Below are 10437 nucleotides of genomic sequence, written 5' to 3' on the forward strand. Positions count from 1 at the left end.
GTCCTCCATAGGTACGATAAAGTTAACAGCGAAAAGCTTTTCTCCTTGGTAGGTCAGAACAGAACTAGGGGTAAAAGGTATAAGTTATAAAGAAAAGATCTAACTCTGAACTGAGAAGTCAGAGAGTAATCGATACCTGGAATGAATTACCCGATAATGTAGTGTCAGCACCCTCAGTAAATGCATTTAAATCGCGTTTAAACAAACATTGGGTGGGTCTTTCCATAAAATTTAAGGCTAGTTGCTATCAATGATGTTCTGACATTACGATGACTATAAGTTTATATGAATAAAACGTGTGTGAAGAATGCATCATGTAAACGGAAGTTGCTGCTGACGGAAGTATTTGGGAGAACACAAAAGAAAAGCAGGGTTCCCGCTGTCGGTCGCCACTGGCGCCAAATGGGACAAAAAAAATTATTCTGGTTCTAAAACTCTTCAATTGGCGAATTTCAGTGGCGCCAACTAAAAAATTGGCGATTTGATCTTTCTCGTGGACCTATGCTCAGTTATAATATACAGCTTTATCGCTCCCTATGTTATCGAGAGATACACGCTGAGGGCAACTTGGTCATCACATAATCATGAAACAATTACCTACTGTAATCGTGTAATAAACATGTAAAAACCAAATATTTTAGACTGCTCCAGTAGCATTAAAATCACTGAAGCGTAAAGCAAGCGAGTCTAAAGATTATTTTCATTTTCGCGCCATCTGTCAAAAGTGTACTTTCGTTTCAGTCACTTGGGGTAAATGTCCGTAATTATACAAAACTTAAGTGTCAGTGGAGACAACACATATTAACATATAATTAATAAAAATCGATCATATTGAAATTAAGACAGGAAAATGATTTGACACTATTGTTTTTAATGGTTTTGAAAAAAAAACAAATATTTCTTTTATATAATGATTAATAAGATAGAATGACACTGTAAACTTTAATGTTAGATACTGTTCATTGCTGTTAAATTTTATTTCCATCATTATATTTGTCAAAAAATATTGTTCAAACTCGACATTAGGCCGACTTTCATATAAGGGTAACTTAATTCGGATGTAAAATTTTGGACACATGGAATACGTTCTGTTAGAAGCTATTGCCCTTCCCACACCCTGTCTCTTAGTCTTCTCCTAATAGGAGAGATCGTGTTTGTATACAAATCAGTTGTATTTTCTATTTTCAGAACTGATATGACAAAGGTCAGGTGGGCAGACGCCGAGCGTCCGTGTTTTTTTTTTCTAACGGCTTAAACTTTCTTAAAACACAAATGATATCAATAATTTTTTGATCAATGGAAATGATATGAAACAAGCTATTTAATGATTACTTTTAATTATTATTTCGAAATAAAATGGATTAATTATGAACACTTAACTTAGTGTTTTTTCTAAAACTTTGGAGCATCGTTACACCACTACTAAAATCATATTTCATTTAAGGCAGTGGCTAGGTAGCCGGTTCCGGCTACCTAGACTAAAGGTCTAGGTAGCCGGCTCTATATATAGATATCTTATATGAACATGTAAGTCAAGGTAGCTGGATTTAAGAAACTGTATTATAAAGAATCATAATATTAGTTAAACGAACTACATTTCTTGTAATTTATTATTTGTGTTTTTAAAACCTGTACATTTCGTATTTACGCGCTCATATCATTTCGGGCGACATGTTGTTATGTTAAAACGTACTTGATCCATGTTTGAGATACCGTGATTCATTATTAAAACAAAACAAAACAAACAGTAATAAAGGGCAAAACAAAGAGCACCAACGTACATTCAGTGATGCGGCTCAACTGAACATACTGGCGTTTGATCCTTCCCTTCGCCTGTTTAAGTGATAATTGTAGGTGATCATCATTTTCGCACCTCAATGTGCATCTTTAATAAATAATTACTACATAATTTCTCCGCCACTTTGTTTATTAGTCAATAATCTTGATTGGTTCTAATTGTTTGTTTGAACATATGAGCTCTCTATCTCAGGCAGCATAATATACTAAATACCAGATAATTAATAACTAATGACCTATTGCTAAAGAATCGCCGACAGTTGATATCATCTATCCAAAATGTTTTTCAATATATAACAATGTACAAAAAATCATTAAAAAATATTTTAAGAATTAACAAACGCGCCATTTAAACACGCCAATGACAAAAATGACATGATAACATGATAAAGTATCGACGATATGATATAAACTTACACTTGTGCGTAAATACGGCGAAATAAACAAGTAAATCACAAATAGTAAATAATAAATCACAAGAAATGTAATTTATTTAACTAATATAATGATCCTTTATAATCAAAACCGGCTACCTTGACCTTACATGTACATATACTTTATGTATATATAGAACCGGCTACCTAGACCTTTAGTCAGGTAGCCGAAACCGGCTATGTAGACTAAAGGTCTAGGTAGCCGGAACCAGCTACCTAGCCACTGCCTTCATTTAAAATGCTTTTTCAGTTTAAAAAGATATCTAAATAAGAAAATATGAAAATCGTAAGCATTTCAAAACTTTTTGAATTTTTAAAATCCATAAATTAGCGAAAAAGTTATTAAATATTAATCAAAGGCCTGAAGGGCCTGAGTCGGCTAATGATTGATGTACTGACAGTATAGTCTACCAGTTTCAGTTTGTTTTTAGTTTTTTTCCCCAACTAAAGAGAGATTTTGTTACAATAAATGAAATGAACATTCGGTCGATGCCTAATAAAACTTTGATTGACATTATACAAGTATTTAAACCTAATATATTTCTCTAAAATTGAAGAGTGGTTCGCAGAAATAAAAATATTGAAAGTACAAACTACAATTTGACAGCTGACACTAAGATACTGCCCATGACTATATATATTTTTCCAGTAAACATTTGCCTCCATCATTGCCAAAAGAGGCAATTATCGGCTTGTATATATTCGCACATGATAAAATTTGAAAATGACAATTTATATATTAAAATTTTACAGCGCGGATTGCCACATACAATTTGTAACGGATGGACGAAAGAACTGATATTTTACAGATATTATAATGGGCCTGGCGATAGCCTTGTCATATGTTCATATCATAAGTGATGTCAATTTAAAGTATACTAACTTTTGCGTTTAGAAATACATGTATGTAAATGTTGCTGAGTGTCAATATATAGTGTAACCGATATTAGTAAATGCAGTTCTTTTTTATTTAAAACTATCTTTTATTCTATTTCAGACCTGTTAACCCCTTAAAAATCATGTCTGTAATCCTGAAGCCCATGCACTTTCAATTATCCATTTTGATTCATGTAGACAGACAGGCCCAGACTGGGCAGAAAAATGTTTGAGCCATTTTTACGTTGTCAGCAGCAGGGTGGGTGTGGGGAGGGGTGTTTCTTTCCGCTTTAGATTTTGAAATGGGCATTGCGGCAGGTGGTAAAAGGGCAAATGTATCAAACTGTAAAGTGGCAATATGGGGGAAGGGTGTGGGAGGATACCCCCTCCTGCAAGTAGGGTTTGGGGTATTACCACAAGAAATTTTTGAATATGTAGACCCTTGATACAGCCTTTGGTGCGATTTTAACTGAAAATCTTATGTTTCAATTTCTAAATATTACCTAGATTCTTTCTAGTATCACAATATCCAAAGTATGACTGTCACTTCATCTTTTTACTTTCAGATCATGCCTCAGGACTAGAATATGAGTCTGATATAGATTATATGTAGGTATTATAAAAATAAATTCTAGAATCATTTCTGTTACAATAATATCTATCATGTATGTTACTTGAATGTTAAAATTTCATAACACAGCTCGATATTTACCCAAAATATTATATCTGGATACGATTACACTTTTCTCCAGTTTCAACAATATGTTTTACAAATTGTGATGATACGAAGACATTTAGCAGCAATTGGCAGTATCTGACATTGAAGCTTACGATTAAATTACCTCTTATTTAAATCTTTTCATAAAAAAGTTGTTTCGTTTCGTCAAAGTAGCCAAACATAGACGATCTACTTTCGATTTCAAAAACTACGAGAAAATACAATTTAATGTTTCGCCGATTTGTTTATTTCTCGAAAAATAAGAAATAAAATCATTTTTAATATCAGTAGTAACTAAACAAACCAGTAAGAGCTTCTTCTTCCGATAAATTATCCGTTTACTGACTGCAAAATTCAACCCACGCAAAGTCGTAGAAGCGTTGTTATAAACAGGTCACGCGTGTTCGCCGACAAGTGTCCAGAATGTAGTTAGGATTCATCCGCGAAGTCTCGCGGAAGAATTAACGTACTGCACATATCTTATTCGGGTCATTTAAAATGAAGCTGTCATAATTTAATTTCATCGATGTGGTAAACTCTTTGATAAGAGACATTCCAATGCTTTTAGAGGTACCCACTCAATAAAATACTAGCAGTATGTTCTGTAACTATATTTGTCTTTCGCTGGATGTTACGCAAGCTTGGTAAGCCTGTGCAATTCATAAAATGAACAGCGCAATAAATTTGTTATTTGCGCAATGATTTTAAAGATTATTTTTTGAAACGGACAGGGTAACAAATGGATAATTCGGCTAATAAGTTAATATGCAGTTTTTATTTGAATTTGTGAACATCATATTTGCTATTTTGTGACAAAAGGGCATAAAATTCGTCACCATAATCATATGCGCAAATGTATTACCAAATCCCGCAGAATAGTTATGCGTGTTTATGCTTAATGAGTTACCGCGGAAGAAAATACGTGGCTTTATTCGAGTATTGCACAATTACAAGTCATAAATATGACAGATTACATCGTATATTGGTCATAGCAAGTAGGATTGACATAAATGAACTTCATTCGATCAATGAACTCTTTGAAATTAGAGACAATCTAATGGAACTACATCACTTCGCTGTGTTGTGAGGCCATTTAAGAAGGAGAAATCGGGCGATAGCAAGGACTCGTCAAACGCTTGATAGCGTTTAGCCGACTCAAAAATTCCGATCCCATACACAAACGATGTAAAAACATCTGTTTAGCCCACCACCTGAGATAAACAGGTGTTAAGGTAACTTGACAGGGAAAACCAAGATGGCGTCACGAAATTAGGGTTGGTCACATTATTTACTCCTATAGACGATATGCTGCTAAGAGTAAGAGGTCTAAAGATGCGTTTTAATCATTTAACACACACATAAACACTTGTAAAAATGCATTTAATTTATAAAAATATAAAATCAAATGTTCTGAAACTCACCATGAAAACTAGTCAATTTTTGTGCGCATTTTGCGGAAAAGTTATGTATCCAAACTGAAAATAATTTATATCCTCATATCTTTGAATATGTCCTTCAGGTGCTCCACCTATGAACAAAAGAACTTATCCACTGAGTTTTATGCTATTTGCTCAGGAATTTCATCAGTAAATTATAAATTTCTATATTTAACACCCTAATTTTTACACCCTAAACATGCTAAAAAGTTGAAACCTGCCTGCAGTATGAGTTTCAGAACATTTGATTTTGAAATTTCTAAATTAAATGCATTTTTACAAGTGTTTATACATGTGTGTTAAATGATTAAAACGCATCTTTAGACCTCTGTAGCAGCATTTTGTCTATAGGAGTAAATAATGTGACCAACCCTAAATTAGGGTATGAACAGTGTACCTTATAATTACCTTCCCCGTTTCGAAAACAATCTCGTTCAGTTACAAATGGTGTAAAGTAATTAAGGGGAAGTAACCGTTTATTACAAATTGTATGGTTACACTATACTAATTAATTTTTCATCTATTTAAAGTGTGTGTGTTTCTCTTCATACAACACATTGTATGATATCTTCACCCACCCTAATTTCTTCGTCTTGAGTGAAAGTCAACCAATCCAAATCAACGTACAGATCTTCCATTAAAACTATTACATAAACCTAATTAAACTGCAAGTCAGTGGTTGGGAAAAAGAAACATTAGACGCCATATGTGCAGTACAAACAGCCCAGATATTGTAATAGGCACTTATTCCTGGCATTCAGATCAAAAAAAAAAACAGAAGAGTAAAAGTAGGCCTTTCACACTGATGAAAATTTCAGTTATAAAAGTTCAAAAAAGTATATTAATATCATGAGAATATAACATAATATAATCTGCCTCATGACATCATTGAGGCAAGGTGAGGCGGAAATCCTAACAGCCATATTGAGAGCCTTGTCCACGCCCCCTCCAAAAAGTTGGCTGAGAAGTGAGCTACTCATCAAAGCCGAACCCAATTATTTATTATTATTATTATCAAATTTAAATCCAAAAACGCACCAGAGGCCACTATTTCATACCGAATTTCAAACTGTTTCAGGGGAAAAGCCCCCTGAAAATGAGGGTGAGTCCCCTTCCATACCTTAATATTCAGATCAAAAAGGGCACAAGAGGTCACAATTTCATACCTGTATTTTTTTCCAGGGGGAGAGCCCCCTGACCCCCCCTAAATTGAGAGGATCCCCATACAGTACCTCAAATTTTAGACCAAACAATGCACCATAGGCCACCACTTCGTATCTGTATTTCAAAATTTTCTAGGAAGAGAACCCGCTGACCACCACTAAAATGAAGGGGAACCCCTCCCATACCTTAAAATTCAGACCAAAAATTGCACCAGAGGCCACCATTTCATAGTGACCTTTATTTTAAAATTGTCTAGGGGGAGACCCCATGACCTCCACCCCAACACGGACACAGTCCCCCTCCCGTACCTACCCCCTCCCGGGTTATAAACTAATAAACTACTAGTATACTGAAAAATAGCATGTTGTATGTCTTACTGATGGTTTTCTGATTTTATTGTCTTTCAGTTACAAAAATGATTGTATCCGAGACCATATTAGAATAAGATATATCCCCATTTATCCTTGTTATAAATATATTTTTTTCTTAAAATATGAACGTTCTGTGAAACATAGGGCTAAAAGGACGATTTTACTGTGATATGAAACAGTTTGAGATGCTTTAGAACGCACCAGAGACGTCCTAGGGATCCCCCTAGATTGCCTCGGTTAAAATTTGTGTCTGGCTACGGCACTGCAGTGTAACCAACTTCTCTCCATAGCAAACGGCAGATTCCTCAATCACCAACTTGTAACAGAACCAACTAAAGTGACCAAGGATCTTAGACTTATTCTTTACCAATAATAATTCCCTAGTAAATAAAATCAAACTGATAAATGGTATCTCCAACCATGAGGTGATCTACATAGAAGCCAGCATCCGCCCAAATAAAACAGTTGTACCACCACGCAATTTGCTCCAATACAAGAGAGCGGACGGATGAACTGCGCAAATTCTACAGTGATATGCCAGACCTCCAGTCATTGACTACAGACTCATTAAGGTCAAACTTCTAGGAATGCTCGCAATACCTCATCAACAGTTTTATCAAAACTACAAGGTTGAAAGAAAACAAATCACACAAACCTTAGATAAACAAGAAGGTCAGGGCTACAATTAGAAAAACTTCAAAACTCTTCAAACGTATGAAATACTCTAAGAAACCACCCGACATTAAGAACTACACATTTTGGAAGTCTGAAGCTCAGAAATATGAAAGAGAGTCCTACCTTTTATTAATCAACAATTTAATTGAATCTGAATATAGCTAACCATCCAAGCAGGAACGTTTTTGGTCCTACATTAAATCACTCCGTAAAGACAACACTGAAATTTCAACTCTCAGAGACAAATGACGGCTTTTCAACAACTCTCGCGACAAAGCAAATATCCTGAAGTATCGGAAGTACCAATCCGTCTCCACCCAAGAAGAACCTGGCGGGGTCCCTATCCCTGAAGGTACCCCATACCCATCAATGCCAGAGATCACAGTGACCGCAGAGCGCATTGAAAAACAAAACTCCTCTGAAACAGCAATCCAAAGAAGGTACGTGGCCCCGATCAGAGTTCAACCCGTTTTTTTTGAAAGAGTGTAATGTAAAGCGAAGCCCGACCATCTACAACAAATCTCTACAAGAAGGTACCGTTCAGTTGACAGGCGTCATGCCAATGTCATGGCTATCTACAAGAAGGGTGCACGGCAAGACCCTGCAAACTACAGGCCTGTGTCTCTAACCAGTCTTTGTTGCAAACCGCTAGAGCACTGCATTGGTAGCCATACCTTTAAACATCTAGAAGCACAAAATATCCTGACCGACTGTCAGCATGGGTTCAGAGCCAGGCGGAGCTGTGAGACACAGATCATCACCCTTCTTCATGAGCTGTCCTCTTCTTTGGATGCCGGGGATCCAGACTGACATGGTTGTGCTTGATTTCTCTAAAGCTTTCGACCGAGTTCCACATAGACGGCTACTCCAAAGAGATCCACCTTTACGGAGTCAGAAGCAACACAAATGGCTGGATAATGTCATTCCTCGACAACCGGTCGCAACAGGTTCTGGTAAAGGGTGTGCCATCGGAAACAGTCCCAGTCGTTATAATAGTGGAGTTCCACAGGGCTCTGTCTTTAGGCCTCTACTCTTCTTGATGTTCATTAACGACCTTCCAGACAACCTTACTTTATGCCACAGACTATTTGGTGATGATGCCATTGTATATCGACGAATCGCCATTATATATCGACGAATCGCCATTGTGTATCGACGAATCTAAGATCATCTCTCTTTTCAAAACGACCTGATTAAACTCGCAGAATGGGAACATAAATGGTGTATGGAGTTTTACCCAAAGACATGCAGCTATCTCAGAATCTCCAGAACAAGAAACTCTTTAACCTTCTCATATCAACTAAAAGACGTCACCCTAGCAGAAGAATCATCAACTAAGTATCTCGGTGTAGATTTCCAGTCCTATCTATCATGGAATAACCACATAAATCGCATAACCAAAAAAACTAACAACATGTGGGCTTTCTTCGACGTATTCTTCGTTATGCTTTGACAGAAACTAAAACAAAAGTCTACATTACCATGGCGAGATCCAACTTAGAGTATTGCGCAGCAGCATGGAACCCATATCAGAAAAAAAAACAACATCAGATCAAAATGGTACAGCGTCTAGCCGCCCGATTCGCACTCAGTCGCTTTTATAACACAAGTAGTGTCTCTTCGATGCTTGATGAACTTGGGTGGGAAACTCTAGAAGCTAGGCGGACTTTAAGCATTAACTCACAATCCTCTACAAGATCTATCACAACTTTATCGACATCCAAGCACAGATGCATACCTCAGACAAAGGACTTCCATGACCAGATCTAGGTACAAAATTCAGTTCCCACTTTACAAAACATCCAGCAACCAGTTTAAATACAGCTTCTTCCCGAGAACCACCCGACAGTGGAACGAACTACCAGCCTCAGTTGCCGAGGCTCCCTATTAGGCACACTTCAAGAGGGAGCTATCTACCCAACCCTTCTAAATGGGAACTTTCCTCCAGTTATGGCATTTTCAATGATAAGACTCATGAGCTGTGCCGGCGGGTACACTTCCCTGGTAGCGTCACGCAAGCCGGAGTGGTAAGCACGTATACTAGTAGTCTTTGAGGAATGTCACAACTGGGCAATCTTTTACTTTTACATCCTTACTTTTACTATATTACACTTGTCCGAGTCTTTTCAAACTTTAATTTCCAGTTCTCTTTTATCTTTTATTCTTGCGCACCATGATATAATGGTCAGGTTTGACGGCATCACGTACATATGTAGGTGTACATGTAAACAAGAGTACGGTACCGTCGCTTGTGGGCGCCAACGGCAGCCTACATGTACATAAGGCATGAACACGCCAAACGGCTGATCTTCTCAATTCCAAACAATTGAGAAACTTTTAATGCTACCTATAAAGACCTGTCATGTGATTTCAGCAAAAAGAAATGCAAAGAAAAAACAAGATGTCTAGGAAGGTCTAATAAGTTTAGTCTTTCCAGGCCCTACACAGCAAAAAGGCTGAAAACTATTTGAAACCGACATTATGTGATCATTTTTTCGTGCCATTTTCCAGTTTAGTGTCTGTATACTTTGACATACATCCACAAAACTCTACACAATCAATGCTGATCATATGGCAAAGGCACAAAGAGGTTTCATGAAATGCAAGGTTAAAAAGGCAAAACAAAAGACTGCAGTGCTATATACATGTATGGTTAAAACAAAAGAAAAACCTTAAATAAGAAGTGAAATAGCCAGTCGCTAAAGAAAGTGACTGAGGCAGAGGCTGGACTGTACACTGCTTTTACAGACGAATTGTTCTTGGAAAGAAAGAACTTGCATGGATTTGGAAATAGGTAGTTTAGGTTCCTCGTACATGTGAGGATATGGTGATCCAAATGGACTAGATTATTTTTGACTTTGTAGAATACAATGTACAGTCAAAGATTTTTTTTGACAGCGTTGTTTTATGGTTTGCCAGGTTAAGGTGTTTATTACGTTGGAAACACTGTTTGTGCAGTCATATTT

General features: G+C 36.7%; 1 protein-coding gene across 2 annotated transcripts in view; it reads right to left on the reverse strand.

Annotated features, from left to right (window-relative positions):
• LOC123527556 (uncharacterized) overlaps positions 1-5714 on the reverse strand; it is a 76159-nt gene extending 70445 nt beyond the window's left edge. The window contains exon 1 of one of the 2 annotated variants that reach the window (XM_053523524.1): positions 5659-5714. The gene's annotated coding sequence lies outside the window, so the exon portion shown is untranslated. The remainder of the gene's footprint in view (positions 1-5658) is intronic. The other variant, XM_053523526.1, reaches the window with a different exon arrangement.
• Between the last annotated feature and the right edge of the window lie 4723 nt (positions 5715-10437).

The sequence above is a fragment of the Mercenaria mercenaria genome, chromosome 14, assembly GCF_021730395.1.
Source record: "Mercenaria mercenaria strain notata chromosome 14, MADL_Memer_1, whole genome shotgun sequence".
Lineage (NCBI taxonomy): Eukaryota > Metazoa > Mollusca > Bivalvia > Venerida > Veneridae > Mercenaria > Mercenaria mercenaria.